The sequence below is a fragment of the Hyla sarda genome, chromosome 7 (genome assembly GCF_029499605.1).
Source record: "Hyla sarda isolate aHylSar1 chromosome 7, aHylSar1.hap1, whole genome shotgun sequence".
In the NCBI taxonomy this organism is placed as follows: Eukaryota; Metazoa; Chordata; class Amphibia; order Anura; family Hylidae; genus Hyla; species Hyla sarda.
This window is the reverse complement of record NC_079195.1, coordinates 107284098-107306533: the sequence shown is the minus strand read 5'-3', so window position 1 is coordinate 107306533 and position 22436 is coordinate 107284098. Positions and strand designations below refer to the sequence as shown.

The 22436-nt window shown below is 46.7% G+C and overlaps 1 long non-coding RNA gene across 3 annotated transcripts in view; it reads left to right on the top strand.

Moving 5' to 3' along the window:
* Window positions 1-22436, top strand: part of LOC130282284 (uncharacterized) — a 69213-nt gene that overhangs the window by 16790 nt on the left and 29987 nt on the right. For all 3 annotated transcript variants that reach the window (XR_008846319.1, XR_008846320.1, XR_008846321.1), the window contains exons 2-4: window positions 5644-5716; window positions 11816-11888; window positions 17723-17795. This is a non-coding gene — a long non-coding RNA (uncharacterized LOC130282284). The remainder of the gene's footprint in view (window positions 1-5643; window positions 5717-11815; window positions 11889-17722; window positions 17796-22436) is intronic.

Here is a 22436-nt window from a genome sequence, read left to right as displayed (position 1 = left end):
GGCGTATGGATACGCCCTCGGTCCTTAAGGACTCGGGATGCAGGGCGTATCCATACGCCCTATGTCCTGAAGAGGTTAAGGACTACGGGTTTTTCTGTTTTTGCATTTTCATTTTTTCCTCATCGCCTTCTAAAAATCATAACTTTTTCAATTTTGCACCTACAGACTCATATGAGGGCTTATGTTTTGCACCACCAATTGTACTTTGTAATGACAACAATCATTTCACCACAAAATTTATGGTGAATCCTGTAAAAAAAAAAAAATTGGGGGGCAAAATTGGAAAAAAAACACAATTTTGTAAATTTTGGGGGCTTCCGTTTCTACGCAGTGCTCTTTTTGATAACATTGACCACATATATTTATTCTGTAGGTCCGTATGGTTACAATGATACCCAATTTATATAGGTTTTCTTTATTTTACTACTATCAAAAATTATAACTACCGTATATACTCGAGTATAAGCCGAGTTTTTCAGCACGATTTTTCGTGCTGAAAACACCCCCCTCGGCTTATACTCGAGTGAACTCTCCACCCGCAGTGGTCTTCAACCTGCGGACCTCCAGAGGTTTCAAAACTACAACTCCCAGCAAGCCCGGGCAGCCATCGGCTGTCCGGGCTTGCTGGGAGTTGTAGTTTTGAAACCTCCGGAGGTCCGCAGGTTGAGGACCACTGCGGCCTTCAACATCATCCAGCCCCCTCTCATCCCCCTTTAGTTCTGAGTACTCACCTCCGCTCGGCGCTGGTCCGGTCCTGCAGGGCTGTCCGGAGAGGAGGTGGTCCGGTGGGATAGTGGTTCCGGGCTGCTATCTTCACCGGGGAGGCCTCTTCTAAGCGCTTCGGGCCCTGCCTCAGAATAGTCACGTTGCCTTGACAACGATGCAGAGGTGCGTTCATTGCCAACGTACTTCTGCGTCATTGTCAAGGCAACGCCTCTATTCCGGGCCGGAAGCGCGGAGAAGAGGCGCCCACGGTGAAGATAGCAGCCCGGAACCACTATCCCACCGGACCACCTCCTCTCCGGACAGTCCTGCAGGACCGGACCAGCGTCGAGCGGAGGTGAGTACTCAGAACTAAAGGAGGATGAGAGGGGGCTGGATGATGTTGAAGGCCGCAGTGGTCTTCAACCTGCGGACCTCCGGAGGTTTCAAAACTACAACTCCCAGCAAGCCCGGACAGCCGATGGCTGCCCGGGCTTGCTGGGAGTTGTAGTTTTGAAACCTCTGGAGGTCCGCAGGTTGAAGACCACTGAGGGCGGATGATAAGAGGATGATGAAGGGGGGTGTGGGATGATGAAGGGGGGGTGTGGGATGATGAAGGGGGGGTGTGGGATGATGATGGGGGGGGGTGTGGGATGATGACAAGAGGATGATGAAGGGGGGTGGGGATGATGACAAGGGGATGATGAAGGGGGGATGTGTGGGATGATGACAAGGGGATGATGAAGGGGGGATGTGTGGGATGATAAGGGGATGATGAAGGGGAGATGTGTGGGATGATGACAAGGGGATGATGACAGGCGGCGGTGATGATGATGAGGATGTTAATGACGGGTCTGGATGATGACGGGGGTCTGGATGATGACAGGGGGGGATGATGTATTTCCCACCCTAGGCTTCTACTCGAGTCAATAATTTTTCCTGGGATTTTGGGTTGAAATTAGGGGTCTCGGCTTATACTCGGGTCGGCTTATACTCGAGTATATACGGTACATGCACCAAAATTAGTAATGTTTAAAATTGTCCTATTCTGACCCCTATAACTTTTTTATTTTTCCATATATGGGGTGGTATGAGGGCTCATTTTTTGTGCTGCGATCTGAAGTTTTTATTGATATCATGATTGTTTTGATCTGACTTTTTGATTACTTTTTATAAATATTTTAGGGTGTACAAAATGACCAAAAATACACAGTTTTGGAATTTAGAATATTTTAACGTATACACCATTGACCGTATGGTTTAATTAACCTTATATTTTTATAGTTTGGATATTTACGCATGCGGGGATACCACATATGTTTATTTTTATTATGTTTATATATTTTTTTATATGGAATTTGGGAAAAGGGTGGTGATTCAAACTTTTAATAAGGAAGGGGTTAATGTGTGTGTTTTTTACCCTCTTAGTCCCCTTAGGGGACTTTTAGGACGAATCATTTGATTCCTCATACAGATCAATGCGGTTCCAAAGAACTACATGGATCTGTGTGCTCTGTGCTCGATTGATGAAGCCTGATCCTGCCACCCCACTGGACCACCAGGGAGCAGTTAAAGGTACCTTTAGATGCTGCTGTCTGCTTAACTAAAGGGTTAATAGCCTGCCACGATGTCGGCTATTAACGCCGGTCCTCAGATACAAGAATCAGCTGGGGGCAAGCTGGTATGACGCGGGCTCGAGTCGGGAGCCCGCGTCATACCCCATTAACGGCACAAGGACGTGTATGCATGTCCTTGCTCGTTAACCAGTTAGAGGGAACCAAGCAGTAGATTTTACCATATCTTAGACTTGGCAACACATTCTACAGAGATCCCTCAACTTACAATGGCCCCCCCCAACTCCATCACCTGGGCGGTGCCGGCTAGCTGTTGCAAGACTACAACACCCAGCATGCTCTTATAGTGAGAACATACTGAGAGTTGTAGTTGAACCAGCTAGTGGGTAGGTGGCTGAGGTAGGTGGGTGGCTGGGGAGGAGAGCCGGCCAGCTCACAGAAATATGAAAGTACGGCACTATAATTTCATATTTCCCGCCTGGAGCCAAGAATGAAATGCTGCCAAGCTCCCCCTCAAAAAAAAAAAAAAAAAACACATGCTATATACACATATATAAAACACACATATGTATATATGCTTGATAAAGACACCATTAAGTGGGTCGAAACGTAGCACCATATGGGTGAATAAAGGAATTTTCTTCTTCTTGAAACTGCTGGAGTGCCGCTGTTTGCTTCCCATTGGATTTTTGTTATATATATATATATATATATATATATATATATATATAAACACAAGAAATAAGTTGGCCAGCACTATTGATTCCAAACTATTATATGGGCCTGGCTTGCAGGTGCAGGCTGCTGGGCTAAATATACAGCAACAGGATAATACAGCAGCACACTGCTAGCACAAAGATATAGATAAAACATCAGTATATAGATACGACATGAGAAGCTATTCAGCTATGGTGCAGTAATGAAATAGTGAGATACTTAGCTTGCAATTTGGCGGCCAAATAGCTTGAACCATCCCACCACAGTAAGGTGATCTCATTGGGACGGACCCTACACTATGAATATGCCTCTGTGTGAATAGATCAGCAGGCATTGCAAGATCTGGAACATCCAAATCACCTTATATACACCTGATAGAGGTGGGTGGGGTGCAAGAACCAACATGGAGGTAACCACTCCCCCATATGTGTGATACAAACAAGAAATAAGTTGGCCAGCACTATTGATTCCAAACTATTATACGGACCTGGCTTACAGGTGCAGGCTGCTGGGCTAAATATACTGCAACAGGAGAATACAGCAGCACACTGCTAGCACAAAGATATAGATAAAACATGAGTATATAGATACAACATGAGAAGCTATTCAGCTATGGTGCAGTAATGAAATAGTGAGATACTTAGCTTGCAATTTGGCGGCCAAATAGCTTGAACCGTCCCACCACGGTAAGGTGATCTCATTGGGACGGACCCTACACTATGAATATGCCTCTGTGTGAATACATCAGCAGGCATTGCAAGATCTGGAACATCCAAATATATACATTTAGTTAACATATGTATGATAGCTTTTTTTTTTTTTTTTTTCTTTTTTACACATGATAATCCCCTTGTGATGTGCCAGTGCAATAGCGTAGGTTAGTGTACATGGTATCAGAGGAGCAAAGAGAAGTGTACATGGGTAACAAAGGAGTGTAGAGGAGTGTACATGGGTGATAGATGGATGTACGTGGGTAACAGAGGGGTGTAGAAGACTGTGCATAGGTGACAGGGGGTGTAGAGGGTGACAGAGGGATGTATATGGGTGATTAAAAACACTTAAAAAGAATGCTGAATATAATGTTAATAAGAACACTGACAAACATTTTCTCGTAGCGCCCCTACCAAAGTTAACGAGCAAAGAGAAAAAAAGGGGGAAAAGCCACAATGCACAATATCTATTTATCTGTGGGTATGTAGATTACAGTGTTGCTTTATACAGCAACTCACAAATGGTGTCTTCTCTAATCAGCGTCGTTCCCTTTTCGTCTTCATCTGGTCCGGGCCATCATCGTCACACAGAGGAGTGTACATGGGTGGCAGAGGGTTGTAGAGGAGTGTACATGTGTGATAGATGGGTGAATGTGGATGACAGAGGGGTGTAGAAGACTGTACATAGGTGACAGGGGGGTAGGGGGTGCAGAGGGGTGTATATAGGTGACAGAGGGGTGTAGGGGGTGATACAGGGTGTACATGGGTGACAGAGGGGTGTTCATGGGTGAAAGAGGGGTATAGAGGGGTGACAGATGTGTGTAGAAGAGTGTACATGGGTCACAGAGGAGTGTAGAGGGTTGTACCTGGGTGACAGAGGGGTGTACACTGGTGAGAGAGGGGTGTACATGGGTGGCAGAGGGGTGTAGAAAAGTTTACATGGATGACAGAGGGGTGTAGAGGAGTGTACATGGGTGACAGGGGGTTGTAGGGGGTGAGAGAGGGCTGTAGGGGTGAAGGATGGGTGCATAGGGGTGTACATGGTTGACAGATGGGTGTAGAAGAGTCTAGATGGGTGATAGGTGGGCGTAGGGAGTGACAAAGGGACAGAACAGATGGACATAGGTGACAAGGATGTGACCAGTGGGGTGGAGAATGGGGGGGTGAACATGGGTGACAGAGGGGTGGCCAAGGTGGACATGGATGACATGGGAGATAGGGGGTTAGAGGGGTGTACAGGGGTGACAAGGGGGTAAAAGAGGGGTGGACAGGAGTGACAAAGGGACAGAGGGGAGAACAGGGAATGGACATGGGTGACAGAGAGGTAGACGGGGGGTTGGGGGTTGTCAGAGGGGTGGACGGAGATGGTGAACGTAGGTAACAGGGGTTGGACAGGGTTGGCCAAGGTAGACATGGATGACAAGAGGGTGGACTCGGGAGAAAGGGGGTGGACATGGGAGACGGGGGGGGGGGGGTTAACAGGGGTGAGGGGTGGACAAGGATGACAAGGGGAATAAAAGAGGAGGGACAGAGGGATAAAACAATTAATAAAATAATTCAACCCCCCCCCCTTTGAGAATTAAAAGGCATACATTCCTATTACATGATTAACTGTTTTATATATTATTAAAAAATTTAGATAAAATATTTTATAAAAAATGTTTAAAATGTACAAAACGTTTTAAGTTAGAAAAAATCCTCTAGATCCCAATGTGTTCCTTTATTTATGTATTTTTTGTTCCTTTTTCTTTATTTCTTTATTTTTTGTTCCCTTTTCTACTTATCTCAGGTTTCATAATCCCTGAGATAAGTAGTTCTGGCCCTAGAGTGTTATATATATATATATATATATATATATATATATATATATATATATATATATATATTAGCGTCTCTAGCATGTATTAGGAGCATGTTATCATACCGGTGTCTTTTTACAGGTGACTGATGCCCGATGAGAAGGTGAACGTGACATATACCCTCGTCAGCTGCAAGAAAGGAACCATGAGACAGGTAATTAATATTTATATTAATTACTGATAACAATCAGGCTAGATGTAAAATCTAGATCTGTAGAGATGTCATAGTCTCTCCCTTATACATGAAGATATATGTGATGTTAATTTTTCGCACGCCAGTCTCACACAGTAGTATTACAGCCTTCTTTACACCACACAAGCTGGAAGCAGAGAGGGGTGATCACTGTGATGTGTACTGTGGGAAAAAAAAAAAAAAAAAAACAATATTCGTAATTACGAATATATAGCGCTATATTCGCGAAATTCGCGAATTCGCGAATATGCGATATTCGCGAATAATATTCGAATTGCGAATATTCGTGAGCAACACTAATGTCATAGTCTCTCCCTTATACATGAAGATATATGTGTTGTTAATAAGTATATCATCTATGAACAGCTTCTTATATAACACAACCTTGTCTCAGGTACAGAGATTAGGAACATTTATGATCCTTAGTCTCTGTTTTTTATTTGTAGAAATCCCCTTTATCAATATTTAAATTTTTTTAATTAGAAAGATTTATTAAGGTTTTTGTTTTGTTTTTGACAAAACATAAAAAACACACATGAACAAATCAAAACAACCCCCCATCCCTTCCCCCCACCCCCACGAATGACACCTCCCCCCAGGTTCTTATGACAAATATAAACTAGAGCACCATGTTATAACCTGTGTAGCAGTCACCAAAAAAGAAAAGAAAAAGATAAGCCTTGGAAGACACATTAGGAGTAGGAGAAAATCAAACCGGGCTATAAGGGAAGGAAAATAAGAAAAGAAAAAAAAAAACATGAAACAAAAGAATCACCACACATTAAGGCTGACACACAACAAAGACACATCAATATATGTAAACCAATAAGTGGAGGACACAAAGACCACATCACCCAAGAAAAGAAGCATATCATCAGCATGTAGAACTATGCGTTCATCTAGGGTACCATATCGGAATCCTCTCAACTCTGCTGATGATCGAACCAACACGACTTGGGGTGCTATGGCTATAGCAAAAAGAAAGAGGGACAGGGGACACCCCTGGCGCATGCCTCTACCCAGGGGAAAAGAGTGGGAGAGTAGACCGTTAGTCCTGATTCTGGCCCCGGAGCCGCGTATAACAACTGAACCCATTTCAGAAATTGAGGACCGAAGCCCATATGACGCATCACACTCCACAGAAAACGCCATAGCCAACAGTTTAATATCTGAACACAACAATGAGATTGGTTGGTAAGAACCAGGCTTCAGCAATAGTACTATAATTGCCTCTGACATAGAAGTAGGTAAGCCCCTCTCAACTTCAGCACCCTGCAGAACTTCTAGAAACTAATGAAGCAGTAAATCACTATATTGTTTAAGATATTCATTGGGTATTGGATATCCACCCATGGTGACTTTGTAATTTTGCAAATAACCCAGGGCCTCCTCCAACTCTCTCAAAGTAATAAGTATGTTCAGGAAGTCTCTCTAGGTCTGCAACGGGGTTGCCACCGGGATAGAGGAAACAAATTGATACACAATAACATCCTCATGCAACAATTTGGAGTAATACGTCTCCTCATAAAAGGAGACCAACACATCAAGAATTTTAGCATCTTCCTGCACCAGAAACCCAGCACCATTGCAGAGACAGAGAATGGCCATGGACCCCTGCTGCACCCGAATCATACGTGCTAAGAAACGGCCAGTGCTTTCCCTAACTTTCAAAATATTGCTGCTGCTAAAAAAAAACTTTATTATCTGCCATGTGCAGTAGATGTACATCCAGTAGAGTACTCAAAGACTGCCAGCGAACCTGAACAGCTGAACAGCACCAGACGGGCTCCCAAGGAACTTCCTCTTAGCAGAAAGTACGTGCCATTGCAACAACTCCTGGATTCCTCGATTCTTCAATTTACTTGTGGTAATGTCTCTAAAAAACACACTTCGGACAAAAGCCTTCAGAGAATCCCACACCACCCCCAGCGAAGCTGAGCCACATTTAATTTCCAGGAGGCATTCAATATCCGCTACCTGGGTGTGGCCTATTGTGGGTGCCTGAATCCAGTATGGATTAAGATGTCACAATGACCCCCTAACTCTAGGACTAGAACTGAAGTTAAGGTGTACATGAATAGGAGAATGATCCGATAAATGACAGGGGAGATATTCCACCAACGCCACCCATGGGAAGATCAGCTCATTACCCAGCGCTAAATCAATACGTGCCAGAGTACCAGGGGAAATAGAGTAGCAGGAATACTGACTACCTGCAGGATTCCACCGACTCCATAAGTCAACCCATCCAGCTTCCTCTACAAACCTAGTCAGACCAGTAATAGAAGACTCTATAGGGGCCTCTCTACCCCCAAATTAATCTATGGATGGATTCAGAATTGTATTAAGTGACTAAGTGGAGGGGGGACAGGGGGGGGATCAGCATTGTATTAGGGGAGATGGGAGGGGGGATCAGCAGTGTATTAGGGGGGATGGCAGCAATGTTTTGGGGGGGATGGAAGGGGAGGGGGGGTCAGTATTGTACAAGGGGGATGGGAAATAAGCATTGTATTAGGGGGATGGGGAAATCAGCATTGTATTAGGGGGATGAGGGAATCAGCATTGTATTAAGGGGAGGTGGGATCAGCATTGTATTAGGGGGAGAGGGGATCAGCATTGTATTAGGGGGAGGGGCGATCAGCATGGTGTTAGGGGGAGGGTGGATCAGCATTGTATTAGGGGGAGGGTAGATCAGCATTGTATTAGGGGGGATCAGCATTGTATTAGGGGGGATGGGAGAGGAAGCGGGTCAGCATTAGGGGGAGGGGAACAGCAGTGTATTGGGGGGATGGGAGATAAGGGGAATAGCAGTGTATTAGGGGGAGGGGATCAGCAGTATATTAGGGGGAGGGGGGTCTGCAGTGTATTAGTGGGGGGTCTGCAGTGTATTTGATTAGGGAGTTAGCATTGTATTAGAGCTCAGGAGTGTACAGGTGTGTAGAGGAGTGTACATGGGTAACATAGGGGCAGGGCCGGACTGGCCTACCGGGAAATTTCCCAATGGGCCGCCGGCCCTGGGGCTGCTTTGAGATGTGGCTGCATTTTTTTCCCCCTCCACCTGCCGCCAGGGCCGGATCATCATTGGCGCTTATGGAGCGCCTGCTCCGGACCCCGTGCCAGCAGGGGCACCCGTCACATTAGGGACATCCCTGTGTCCTGAAAAATCTTTTCGGGACACAAGGATGCCCCGGTTACCTCTCGGCGGCGCGCATTAACTTTAAAAACTCAGGGGCCTCCGGGAGGTAGCGCACGCAGGGACGTAACTGACGTCCCGTGCGTGCACCCATAGTAACAGAGCAGAGCGGAGCAGTGAGGAGGACGCACGTGCATGGTAAGTGTCCAGCGGCACGTCATCTTCAGTGTTCCGACCACCCCACCTCCGGTCCCGGGACCTACTGCTATGGCCCATAGGCCATAGCAGTAGATTGTGACCCCGGAGTGGTGATCTGAATACTGAAGTGGGGCAGTAAACAGGCATACAGCCTCCAGCCATACACTGTATATGGCTGAAGGCTGTATGTCTGTGGGGGAACTGTACTGCACCTAATGTGGGGGACTAGACTGCACACCTAATGTGGGGGAACTATACCGCACCTAATGTGGGGAACTATACTGCACCTAATGTGGGGGAATTATACTGCACCTAATGTGGGGAAAGTATAATGCACCTAATGTGGGGAACTGACTAAGGGCTCTTTAGCTTGAAACGCGTAGGCTCTACGCTCCTTGATATGCTGTTTGTTACTTTTGTACCTCAATAAACAAGTTTTTACCTGCCTTCCTGGTGCTGGACATCTTCCGTTTTCTACTATTGCACGTGGAAGGGAACGCCACCCTGCCGGTCTGCAGCACGGAAGCCGGGTTACGGGGATAGAGCAGCACCTCTTGCATTAATGTGGGGAACTATACTGCACCTAATGTGAGGGAGCTATACTGCATCTAATGTGGGTGAACTATACTGCACCTAATGTGGGGGACTATACTGCACCTAATGTGGGAAACTATACTGCACGTAATGTGGGGAACTATACTGCACCTAATCTGGGGGACTATACTGCCAACCTATTATGGGGTACTATACTGCCAACCTAATGTGGGGAACTATACTGCCAAACTAATGTGGGGTACTATACTGCCAAACTAATGTGGGGGACTATACTGCACCTAATGTGGGGGAGCTATACTGCACCTAATGTGGGGGAATTATACTGCACCTAATGTGGGGAACTATACTGCCAACCTAATGTGGGGGAACTGTACTGCACCTAATGTGGGGGAACTGTACTGCACCTAATGTGGGGGAACTGTACTGCACCTAATGTGGGGGAACTATACTGCACACCTAATGTGGGGGAACTATACTGCACACCTAATGTGGGGGAACTATACTGCACACCTAATGTGGGGGAACTGTACTGCACACCTAATGTGGGGGAACTGTACTGCACTCCTAATGTGCGGGGACTTATACTGCACCTAATCTGGGGGAACTACAACCTAATGTGGGGGAACTATACTGCACCTAATGTGGGGGAACTGTGGGGGAACTGTCGGGGGGGGGGGCATCATAATGAAGTGCTCCGTCTTCCAGGCAGCCTTAATGTGATGGGGAATAAGTATTGTATTAGGGGGATGGGGGAATCAGATCAGCATTGTATTAGGGGGAGAGGGGATCAGCATGGTATTAGGGGGAGGGTGGATCAGCATTGTATTAGGTGAGAAGGGATCAGCATTGTATCAGGGGGATGGGAGGGGGATCAGCAGTGTATTAGGGGGATGGGAGGGGGATCAGCAGTGTATTAGGGGGGATGGGAGAGGAAGGGGGTCAGCATTAGGGGGAGGGGAACAGCAGTGTATTAGGGGGGATGGGAGAGGAGGGGAACAGCAAAGTATTAGGGGAGGGGATCAGCAGTATATTAGGGGGAGGGGATCTGCAGTGTATTAGTGGGGGGGTCTGCAGTGTATTTGATTAGGGAGTTAGCATTGTATTAGAGCTCAGGAGGGGAGTCAGCATTGTACAGGAAAGAGTGGAGGACGGGAAAGATCTGACATGAGAATTTGAGATGAGGCATTTTTAGATTATATTATGTAGGGGTCTAATGTTAGGCAATTTGGGCTGTGGTGATTATATATTTTAATATTATATATATATTTTTGGGGAAGGAAATGTAAATAGGTTGAGGGAGAAAGACTAGGGTGATGGGTGTAGAAGAGTGTAGATGGGTGACAGGTGGGCGTTGGGGGTGACCGAGGGGTGGACAGGGGTGACAAAGGGACAGAACAGATGGACATAGGTGACAAGGATGAGGCCAGTGGGGTGGAGAATAGGGGGTGAAAATGGGTGACAGAGGGGTGGCCAAGGTGGACATGGATGACAGGAGGGTGAACATGGGAGACAGGAGATTAGAGGGGTGGACAGGGATGACAAAGGGGTAAAAGAGGGGTGGACAGGAGTGACAAAGGGACAGAGGGAAGAATAGGGAATGGACATGGGTGACAGAGAGGTAGATGTGGGGGGGGGGGGGGGGGTTGGGGGTTGTCAGAAGGGTGGACGGAGATGGTGAACATAGGTAACAGGGGTTGGAAAGGGTTGGCCAAGGTAGACATTGATGACAAGAGGGTGGACTCGGGAGAAATGGGGGTGGACATGGGAGACGGGGGGGGGGGGGGGGCGGGAGTTAACAGGGGTGGACAAGGATGACAAGGGGAATAAAAGAGGGTGGACAGAGGGGTAAAACAATTAATAAAATAATTCAACGCCCCCCCTTTCAGAATTAAAGGGCATACATTCCTATTACATGATTAACTGTTTTATATATTATAAAAAAAATTGATAAAATATTTTATAAAAAAAAGTATTTAAAATGTACAAAATATTTTAAGTAAGAAAAAATAATAATCTAGATCCCAATGTGTTCTTTTATTTATTTATTTTGTGTTCCCTTTTCTTATGTGGTTTCATAATCCCTGAGATAAGTAGTTCTGGCCCTAGAGTGTTATATATATTAGCGTCTGTAGCATGTATAAGGAGCATGTTATCATACCGGTGTCTTTTTACAGGTGACTGATGCCCGGTGAGAAGGTGAACGTGACATGTACCCTCATCAGCTGCAAGAAAGGAACCACGAGACAGGTAATTAATATTTATATTAATTACTGATAACGATCAGGCTAGATGTGAAATCTAGACCTGTAGAGATGTTTTAGTCTCTCCCTTATACACGAAGATATATGTGTTGTTAATAAGTATATCATCTATGAACAGCTTCTTATATAACACAACCTTGTCTCAGGTACAGACATTAGGAACATTTATGATCCTTTGTCTCTCTTTGTTATTTGTAGGAATCCCCTTTATCAATATTTTTATTTTTTTTAATCAGAAAGATTTATTAAGGTTTTTGTTTTGTTTTTGACACACATGAATAAATCAAAACAACCCCCATTCCTTCCCCCCACCCCCACGAATGACACCTCCCTCCAGGTTCTTATGACAAATATAAACTAGAGCACCATGTTATAACCCGTGTAGCAGTCACCAAAAAAGAAAAGAAAAAGATAAGCCTTGGAAAACACATTAGGAGTAGGAGAATTTCAAACAGGGCTATAAGGGAAGGAAAAGAAGAAAAAGAAAAAAAAACATGAAACAAAAGAATCACCACACATTAAGGCCGACACAGAGCAAAGACACATCAATATATGTAAACCAATAAGTGGAGGGCACAAAGACCACATCACCCAAGAAAAGAAGCATATCATCAGCATATAGAGCTATGCGTTCATCTAGGGTACCATATCGGAATCCTCAGTCAGTTTAATATCTGAACACAACAATGAGATTGGTCAGTAAGAACCCGCCAAAAGTAGATCTTTCCCAGGCTTCAGCAATAGTACTATAATAGCCTCTGACATAGAAGTAGGTAAGCCCCTCTCAACTTCATCAGCCTGCAGTACTTCTAGTATCTAATGAAGCAGTAAATCACTATATTGTTTAAGATATTCATTGGGTAGCCCATCCACCCGCTGACTTGGTGATTTAGCAAATTACCCAGGGCCTCCTCCAACTCTCTCAAAGTATGTTCAGGAAGTCTCTTTGGGTCTGCGACAGGCCTGCCACCGGGATAGAGGAAACAAATTGATACACAGTAACATCATCATAAAACATTTTGGAGGAATACGACTCCTCATAAAAAAAGACCAACCCATCAAGAATTTTAGTATCTTCCTGCACCAGAGACCCAGCACCATTGCAGAGACAGAGAATGGTCATGGACCCCTGCTGCACCCGAATCATACGTGCCAATAAACGGCCAGTGCTTTCCCCACTTTCAAAATATTGCTGCTGCTGAAAAAAACCTTTATTATCAGCCATGTGCAGTAGATGTACATCCAGTAGAGTACTCAAAGACTGCCAACGAACCTGAACAGCACCAGACGGGCTCCCAAGGAACTCCCTCTCAGCAGAAAGCACCTGCCATTGCAACAACTCCTGTATTCCTGAATTCTTTACATGTGGTAAAATCTCTAATAAACACACCCCGGACAAAAGCCTTCAGAGAATCCCACACTACCCCCAGCGAAGCTGAGCCACAATTAATTTCCAGGAAATATTCAATATCCGCTACCAGGGTGTGGCCTATTGTGAATACCTGAAGCCAGTATGGATTAAGATGCCACAAGGAACCCCTAACTCTAGGACTAGAACTGAAGTTAAGGTGTACATGAATAGGAGAATGATCCGATAAATGACATGGGAGATATTCCACCAACGCCACAAAAGATCAGCTCATTACCCAGCGCTAAATCAATACGTGACAGAGTACCCTGGGAACTAGAGTAGCAGGAATACTGCCTACCTGCAGGATTGCACCGACTCCATAAGTCAACCCACCCAGCTTCCTCTACAAACCTAGTCAGATTGGTAACAGAAGACTCTATATGTGCCCCTCTACCCCCAAATTAATCTATGAATGAATTCAAAAGATTATTGAAATCTCCTACCTGAAGAAGGGGCACATCTGGCAGGGAAGAGACAAAGGACACCACCCTTCTTAATATATCACTAGAATATGATGGAAGGATAAATATTGCAGCCAATATAAAAGGCACATGGTAAAATTCGCCATAAAGGCACACAAAGCCACCATCATGGTCAATCGAACTAGAAAAACACTTAACAAGAATATTCCTGTGCATAAGAACACTGGTAAGGGCACCATGCAAATTTTTTGTCAAAGTTGACGAGCAAAGGAAAAAAAAAAGGGGGAAAGAGTCGCAATGTGCAATGTGGGGGAACTGTACTGCACACCTAATGTGGGGGAACTGTACTGCACCTAATGTGGGGGAACTATACTACACCTAATGTGGGGGTACTGTACTGCACACCTAATGTGGGGGTACTGTACTGCATACCTAATGTGGGGGAACTGTACTACACACCTATTGTGCTGGGACTTGTACTGCCAACCTAATGTGCAGGGACTTATACTGCACCTAATCTGGGGGAACTACAACCTCATGTGGGGGAACTATACTGCACCTAATGTGGGGGAACTGGCGGGGGGGGGGCCATCATAATGAAGTGCTCTTTCTTCCAGGCAGCCTTAATCTGGCCCTGGGGGGGGGGGGGGCAGCATTTTATTAAGTGGAGGGGGACAGGGGTGGGATACAGCAGTGTATTAGAGGGGGCCAGGGGGGTGGGAACAGCATTGTAGTAGGGGGAGGGGTGGATCAGCATTGTATGAGGGGAGATGGGAGGGGGGATCAGTAGTGTATTAGGGGGATGGGAGGGGGATCAGCAGTGTATTAGGGGGGATGGCAGCAGTGTTTTGGGGGGATGGAAGGGGAGGGGGGTCAGCATTGTATTAGGGGGAGGGGGTGATCAGTATTGTATAAGGGGGGATGGGGGAATAAGCATTGTATTAGGGGGATGGGGAAATCAGCATTGTATTAGGGGGATGGGGGAATCAGCATTGTATTAGGGGAGGGGGATCAGCATTGTATTAGGGGGAGAGGGGATCAGCATTGTATTAGGGGGAGGGGTGGTCAGCATGGTATTAGGGGGAGGGTGGATCAGCATTGTATTAGGGGGAGGGTGGATCAGCATTCTATTAGAGGGGATGGGGGGGATCGGCAGTGTATTAGCGGGATGGGAAGGGGATCAGCAGTGTATTAGGGGGATGGGAGAGAAAGGGGGGTCAGCATTAGGGGGAGGGGAACAGCAGTGTATTAGGGGGGATGGGAGAGGATGGGAACAGCAGTGTATTAGGGGGAGGGGATCAGCAATATGTTAGGGGGAGGGGGTCTGCAGTGTATTAGTGGGGGGGTCTGCAGTGTATTTGATTAGGGAGTTAGCATTGTATTAGAGCTCAGGAGTGTAGAGGAGTGTACATGGGTGATAAAGGGGTGTATATGGGGGACAGAAGGGTATAGAGGAGTGTACATGGGTAACATAGGGGCAGGGCCGGACTGGAAATTTCCCAATGGGCCGCCGGCCCTGGAGCCGCTTTGAGATGTGGCTGCATTTTTTTCCGCCTCCAGCGGCCACCAGGGCCGGATCAGCATTGGCGCTTATGGAGCGCTTTCTCCGGATTCCGTGCTGGCAGGGGGCACCCGTCACATTAGGGACATCCCTGTGTCCTGAAAAATCTTTTTGGGACACAAGGATGCACCGGTTACCTCTCTGCGGCCCCGCGTTAACTGACGTCCCGTGCGTGCGCCCATAGAAACAGAGCAGAGCGTAGCAGTGAGGAGGACGCAAGTGACCAGCGGCACATCATCTTCAGTGTTCCGACCACCCCACCTCCGGTCCCGGGACCTACTGCTATGGCCCATAGGCCATAGCAGTAGATTGTGACCCCGGAGTGGTGGTCGGAATACTGAAGTGGGGCAGTAAACAGGCATACAGCCTCCAGCCATACACTGTATATGGCTGAAGGCTGAATGTCTGTGGGGGAACTATACTGCACACCTAATGTGGGGGAACTGTATTGCACACCTAATGTGGGGGAACTGTACTGCACACCTAATGTGGGGGAACTGTACTGCACACCTAATGTGGGGGAACTGTACTGCACACCTAATGTGGGGGAACTATACTACACCTAATGTGGGAGAACTGTACTGCACCCCTAATGTGCGGGGATTTATACTGCACCTAATCTGGGGGAACTACAACCTAATGTGGGGGAACTTAACTGCACCTAATATGGGGGAACTGTCGGGGGGGGGGGGGCATCATAATGAAATGCTCCGTCTTCCAGGCAGCCTTAATCTGGCCATGGGGGGGACAGCATTGTATTAAGTGGAGGGGGACAGGGGTGGGATACAGCAGTGTATTAGGAGGGGCAGGTGGGGGGAATCAGCATTGTATTAGGGGAGATGGGAGGGGGGGATCAGCAGTGTATTAGGGGGATGGCAGCAGTGTTTTGGGGGGATGGAAAAGGAGGGGGGCAGCATTGTATTAGGGGGAGGGGGTGATCAGTATTGTATTAGGGTGATGGGGAATAAGTATTGTATTAGGGGGATGGGGGTATCAGCATTGTATTAGGGGGAGGGGGATCAGCATTGTATTAGGGGGAGAGGGGATCAGCATGGTATTAGGGGGAGGGTGGATCAGCATTGTATTAGGTGAGAAGGGATCAGCATTGTATCAGGGGGGATGGGAGGGGGATCAGCAGTGTATTAGGGGGATGGGAGGGGATCAGCAGTGTATTAGGGGGGATGGGAGAGGAAGGGGGTCAGCATTAGGGGGAGGGGAGGGGAACCGCAGTGTATTAGGGGGGATGGGAGAGGAGGGGAACAGCAAAGTATTAGGGGAGGGGATCAGTAGTGTATTAGGAGGAGGGGGTCTGCAGTGTATTAGTGGGGGGGGGGGTCTGCAGTGTATGTGTTTAGGGAGTTAGCATTGTATTAGAGCTCAGGAGGGGAGTCAGCATTGTATTAGAGCGCAGGAAAGAGTGGAGGACGGGAAAGATCTGACATGGGAATTTGAGATGAGGCATTTTTAGATTATATTATGTAAGGGTCTAAAGTTAGGCAATTTGGGGTGTGGTGATTATATATTTTAATATTATATATATTTGTGGGGAAGGAAATGAAAATAGGTTGAGGGAGAAAGACTAGGGTGATGGGTGTAGAAGAGTGTAGATGGGTGACAGGTGGGCGTAGGGGGTGACCGAGGGGTGGACAGGGGTGACAAAGGGACAGAACAGATGGACATAGGTGACAAGGATGAGGCCAGTGGGGTGGTGAATGGGGGTGAAAATGGGTGACAGAGGGGTGGCCAAGGTGGACATGGATGACAGGAGGGTGGACATGGGAGACAGGAGATTAGAGGGGTGGACAGGGATGACAAAGGGGTAAAAGAGGGGTGGACAGGAGTGACAAAGGGACAGAGGGGAGAATAGGGAATGGACATGGGTGACAGAGAGGTAGACGGGGGGGGGGGGGGGTTGTCAGAGGGGTGGACGGAAATGGTGAACATAGGTAACAGGGGTTGGAAAGGGTTGGCCAAGGTAGACATGGATGACAAGAGGGTGGACTCGGGAGAAAGGGGGGTGGACATGGGAGACGAGGGCAGGGGTTAACAGGGGTATGGGTGGACAAGGATGACAGGAGGTATAAAAGAGGAGGGACAGAGGGGTAAAACAATTAATAAAATAATTCAACCACCCCCTTTCAGAATTAAAGGGCATACATTCCTATTACATGATTAACTGTTTTATATATTATAACAATTTTTAGATTAAATATATTTTTTTAAAATATTTAAAATGTACAAAATATTTTAAGTTAGATAAAATCATCTAGATCCCAATGTGTTCCTTTATTTATTTATTTTTTGTTCCCTTTTCTTATGCGGTTTCATAATCCCTGAGATAAGTAGTTCTGGCCCTAGAGTGTTATATATATTAGTGTCTGTAGCATGTATAAGGAGCATGTTATCATACCGGTGTCTTTTTACAGGTGACTGATGCCCGGTGAGAAGGTGAACGTGACATATATCCTCATCAGCTGCAAGAAAGGAACCACGAGACAGGTAATTAATATTTATATTAATTACTGATAACAATCAGGCTAGATGTAAAATCTAGACCTGTAGAGATGTCATAGTCTCTCCCTTATACACGAAGATATATGTGTTGTTAATAAGTATATCATCTATGAACAGCTTTTTATATAACACAACCTTGTCTCAGGTACAGACATTAGGAACATTTATGATCCTTAGTCTCTCTTTGTTATTTGTAGGAATCCCCTTTATCAATATTTTTTATTTTTTTTAATCAGAAAGATTTATTAAGGTTTTTGTTTTTGATAAAACATAAATAACACACATGAATAAGTCAAAACAACCCCCATTCCTTCCCCCCACCCCCACGAATGACACCTCCCTCCAGGTTCTTATGACAAATATAACTAGAGCACCATGTTATAACCCGTGTAGCAGTCACCAAAAAAGAAAAGAAAAAGATAAGCCTTGGAAGACACATTAGGAGTAGGAGAATTTCAAACCGGGCTATAAGGGAAGGAAAATAAAAAAAGGAAAAAAAACATGAAACAAAAGAATCACCACACATTAAGGCCAACACAGAGCAAAGACACATCAATATATGTAAACCAATAAGGGGAGGGCACAAAGACCACATCACCCAAGAAAAGAAGCATATCATTAGCATGTAGAGCTATGCGTTCATCTATGGTACCATATCGGAATCCTCAGTCAGTTTAATATCTGAACACAACAATGAGATTGGTCAGTAAGAACCCGCCAAAAGTGGATCTTTCCCAGGCTTCAGCAATAGTACTATAATAGCCTGTGACATAGAAGTAGGTAAGCCCCTCTCAACTTCAGCAGCCTGCAGTACTTCTAGTAACTAATGAAGCAGTAAATCACTATATTGTTTAAGATATTCATTGGGTAGCCCATCCACCCCTGATGACTTGGTGATTTAGCAAATTACCCAGGGCCTCCTCCAACTCTCTCAAAGTATGTTCAGGAAGTCTCTTTGGGTCTGCGACAGGCCTGCCACCGGGATAGAGGAAACAAATTGATACACAGTAACACCATCATAAAACATTTTGGAGGAATACGACTCCTCATAAAAAAAGACCAACCCATCAAGAATTTTAGTATCTTCCTGCACCAGAGACCCAGCACCATTGCAGAGACAGAGAATGGTCATGGGCCCCTGCTGCACCCGAATCATACGTGCCAATAAACGGCCAGTGCTTTCCCCACTTTCAAAATATTGCTGCTTCTGAAAAAAACCTTTATTATCAGCCATGTGCAGTAGATGTACATCCAGTAGAGTACTCAAAGACTGCCAGCGAACCTGAACAGCACCAGACGGGCTCCCAAGGAACTCCCTCTCAGCAGAAAGCACCTGCCATTGCAACAACTCCTGTATTCCTGAATTCTTTCATTTACATGTGGTAAAATCTCTAATAAACACACCCCGGACAAAAGCCTTCAGAGAATCCCACACTACCCCCAGCGAAGCTGAGCCACAATTAATTTCCAGGAAAGATTCAATATCCGCTACCAGGGTGTGGCCTATTGTGAATACCTGAAGCCAGTATGGATTAAGATGCCACAAGGACCCCCTAACTCTAGGACTAGAACTGAGGTTAAGGTGTACATGAATAGGAGAATGTTCCGATAAATGACATGGGAGATATTCCACCAACGCCACAAAAGATCAGCTCATGACCCAGCGCTAAATCAATACGTGACAAAGTACCCTGGGAACTAGAGTAGCAGGAATACTGCCTACCTGCAGGATTGCACTGACTCCATAAGTCAACCCACCCAGCTTCCTCTACAAACCTAGTCAGATTGGTAACAGAAGACTCTATATGTGCCCCTCTACCCCCAAATTAATCTATGAATGGATTCAAAAGATTATTGAAATCTCCTACCTGAAGAAGGGGCACATCTGGCAGGGAAGAGAAAAAGGACACCACCCTCCTTAATATATCACTAGAATATGATGGAAGGATAAATATTGCAGCCAATATAAAAGGCACATGGTAAAATTCGCCATAAAGGCACACAAAGCCACCATCAGGGTCAATCGAACTAGAAAAACACTTAACAAGAATATTTCTGTGCATAAGAACACTGACAAAAAATTTGCATGGTGCCCTTACCAAAGTTGACGAGCAAAGAAAAAAAAAGGGGAAAGAGTCGCAATGTGCAATGTGGGGGAACTGTACTGCACACCTAATGTGGGGGAACTGTACTGCACCTAATGTGGGGGAACTATACTACACCTAATGTGGGGGAACTGTACTGCACACCTAATGTGGGGGAACTGTACTACACACCTATTGTGCTGGGACTTGTACTGCCAACCTAATGTGCAGGGACTTATACTGCACCTAATCTGGGGGAACTACAACCTCATGTGGGGGAACTATACTGCACCTAATGTGGGGGAACTGGTGGGGGGGGGGGGCATCATAATGTAGTGCTCTTTCTTCCAGGCAGCCATAATTTGGCCCTGGGGGGGGGGGGGGCAGCATTGTATTAAGTGGAGGGGGACAGGGGTGGGATACAGCAGTGTATTAGAGGGGGCCAGGGGGGTGGGAACAGCATTGTAGTAGGGGAAGGGGTGGATCAGCATTGTATTAGGGGAGATGGGAGGGGGGATCAGTAGTGTATCAGGGGGGATGGGAGGGGGGTTAGCAGTGTATTAGGGGGGGATTGCAGCAGTGTTTTGGGGGGATAGAAGGGGAGGGGGTGTCAGCATTGTATTAGGGGGAGGGGGTGATCAGTATTGTATAAGGGGGGATGGGGGAATAAGCATTGTATTAGGGGGATGGGGAGATCAGCATTGTATTAGGGGGATGGGGGAATCAGCATTGTATTAGGGGGAGGGGGATCAGCATGGTATTAGGGGGAGGGTGGATCAGCATTGTATTAGGGGGAGGGTGGATCAGCATTCTATTAGAGGGGATGGGGGGGATCGGCAGTGTATTAGCGGGATGGGAAGGGGATCAGCAGTGTATTAGGGGGGAAGGGAGAAAAAGGGGGGTCAGCATTAGGGGGAGGGGAACAGCAGTGTATTAGGGGGGATGGGAGAGGAGGGGAACAGCAGTGTATTAGGGGGAGGGGGTCAGCAATATGTTAGGGGGAGGGGGTCTGCAGTGTATTAGTGGGGGGGTCTGCAGTGTATTTGATTAGGGAGTTAGCATTGTATTAGAGCTCAGGAGTGTAGAGGAGTGTACAGGTGTGTAGAGGAGTGTACATGGGTGATAAAGGGGTGTATATGGGGGACAGAAGAGTGTAGAGGAGTGTACATGGGTAACATAGGGGCAGGGCCGGACTGGAAATTTCCCAATGGGCAGCCGGCCCTGGAGCTGCTTTGAGATGTGGCTGCATTTTTTTTCCGCCTCCAGCGGCCACCAGGGCCGGATCATCATTGGCGCTTATGGAGCACTTTCTCCGGATTCCGTGCCGGCAGGGGACACCCGTCACATTAGGGACATCCCTGTGTCCTGAAAAATCTTTTTGGGACACAAGGATGCCCCGGTTACTTCTCTGCGGCCCCGCGTTAACTTTAAAAACGCAGGGGCCTCCGGGAGCTAGTGCATGCAGGGACGTCACTGACGTACCGTGCGTGCGCCCATAGAAACAGAGCAGAGCGTAGCAGTGAGGAGGACGCAAGTGACCAGCGGCACATCATCTTCAGTGTTCCGACCACCCCACCTCCGGTCCCGAGACCTACTGCTATGGCCCATAGGCCATAGCAGTAGATTGTGACCCCGGAGTGGTGGTCGGAATACTGAAGTGGGGCAGTAAACAGGCATACAGCCTCCAGCCATACACTGTATATGGCTGAAGGCTGAATGTCTGTGGGGGAACTGTACTGCACTTAATGTGGGGGACTATACTGCACCTAATGTGGGGGAACTATACTGCACCTAATGTGGGGGACTATACTGCACCTAATGTGGGGAACTATACTGCACGTAATGTGGGGAACTATTCTGCACCTAATGTGGGGGACTATACTGCCAACCTAATGTGGGGAACTATACTGTCAATGTAATGTGGGGTACTATACTGCTAACCTAATGTGGAGGACTATACTGCACCTAATGTGGGGGAGCTATACTGCATCTAATGTGGGAGAATTATAGTGCACCTAATGTGGGGAACTATACTGCCAACCTAATGTGGGGGAACTGTACTGCACCTAATGTGGGGGAACTGTACTGCAACTAATGTGGGGGAACTGTACTGCACCTAATGTGGGGGAACTGTACTGCACCTAATGTGGGGGAACTGTACTACACCTAATGTGGGGGAACTATACTGCACACCTAATGTGGGCGAACTGTATTGCACACCTAATGTGGGGGAACTGTACTGCACACCTAATGTTGGGGAACTGTACTGCACACCTAATGTGCGGGGACTTATACTGCACCTAATCTGGGGGAACTACAACCTAATGTGGGGGAACTATACTGCACCTAACGTGGGGGAACTGTCGGAGGGGGGGGGCATCATAATGAAGTGCTCCGTCTTCCAGGCAGCCTTAATGTGGCCATGGGGGGGGGGGGGAGGAAGCATTGTATTAAGTGGAGGGAGAAAGGGGTGGGAAACAGCAGTGTATTAGGAGGGGCAGGGGGGGATCAGCATTGTATTAGGGGGAGGGGTGGATCAGCA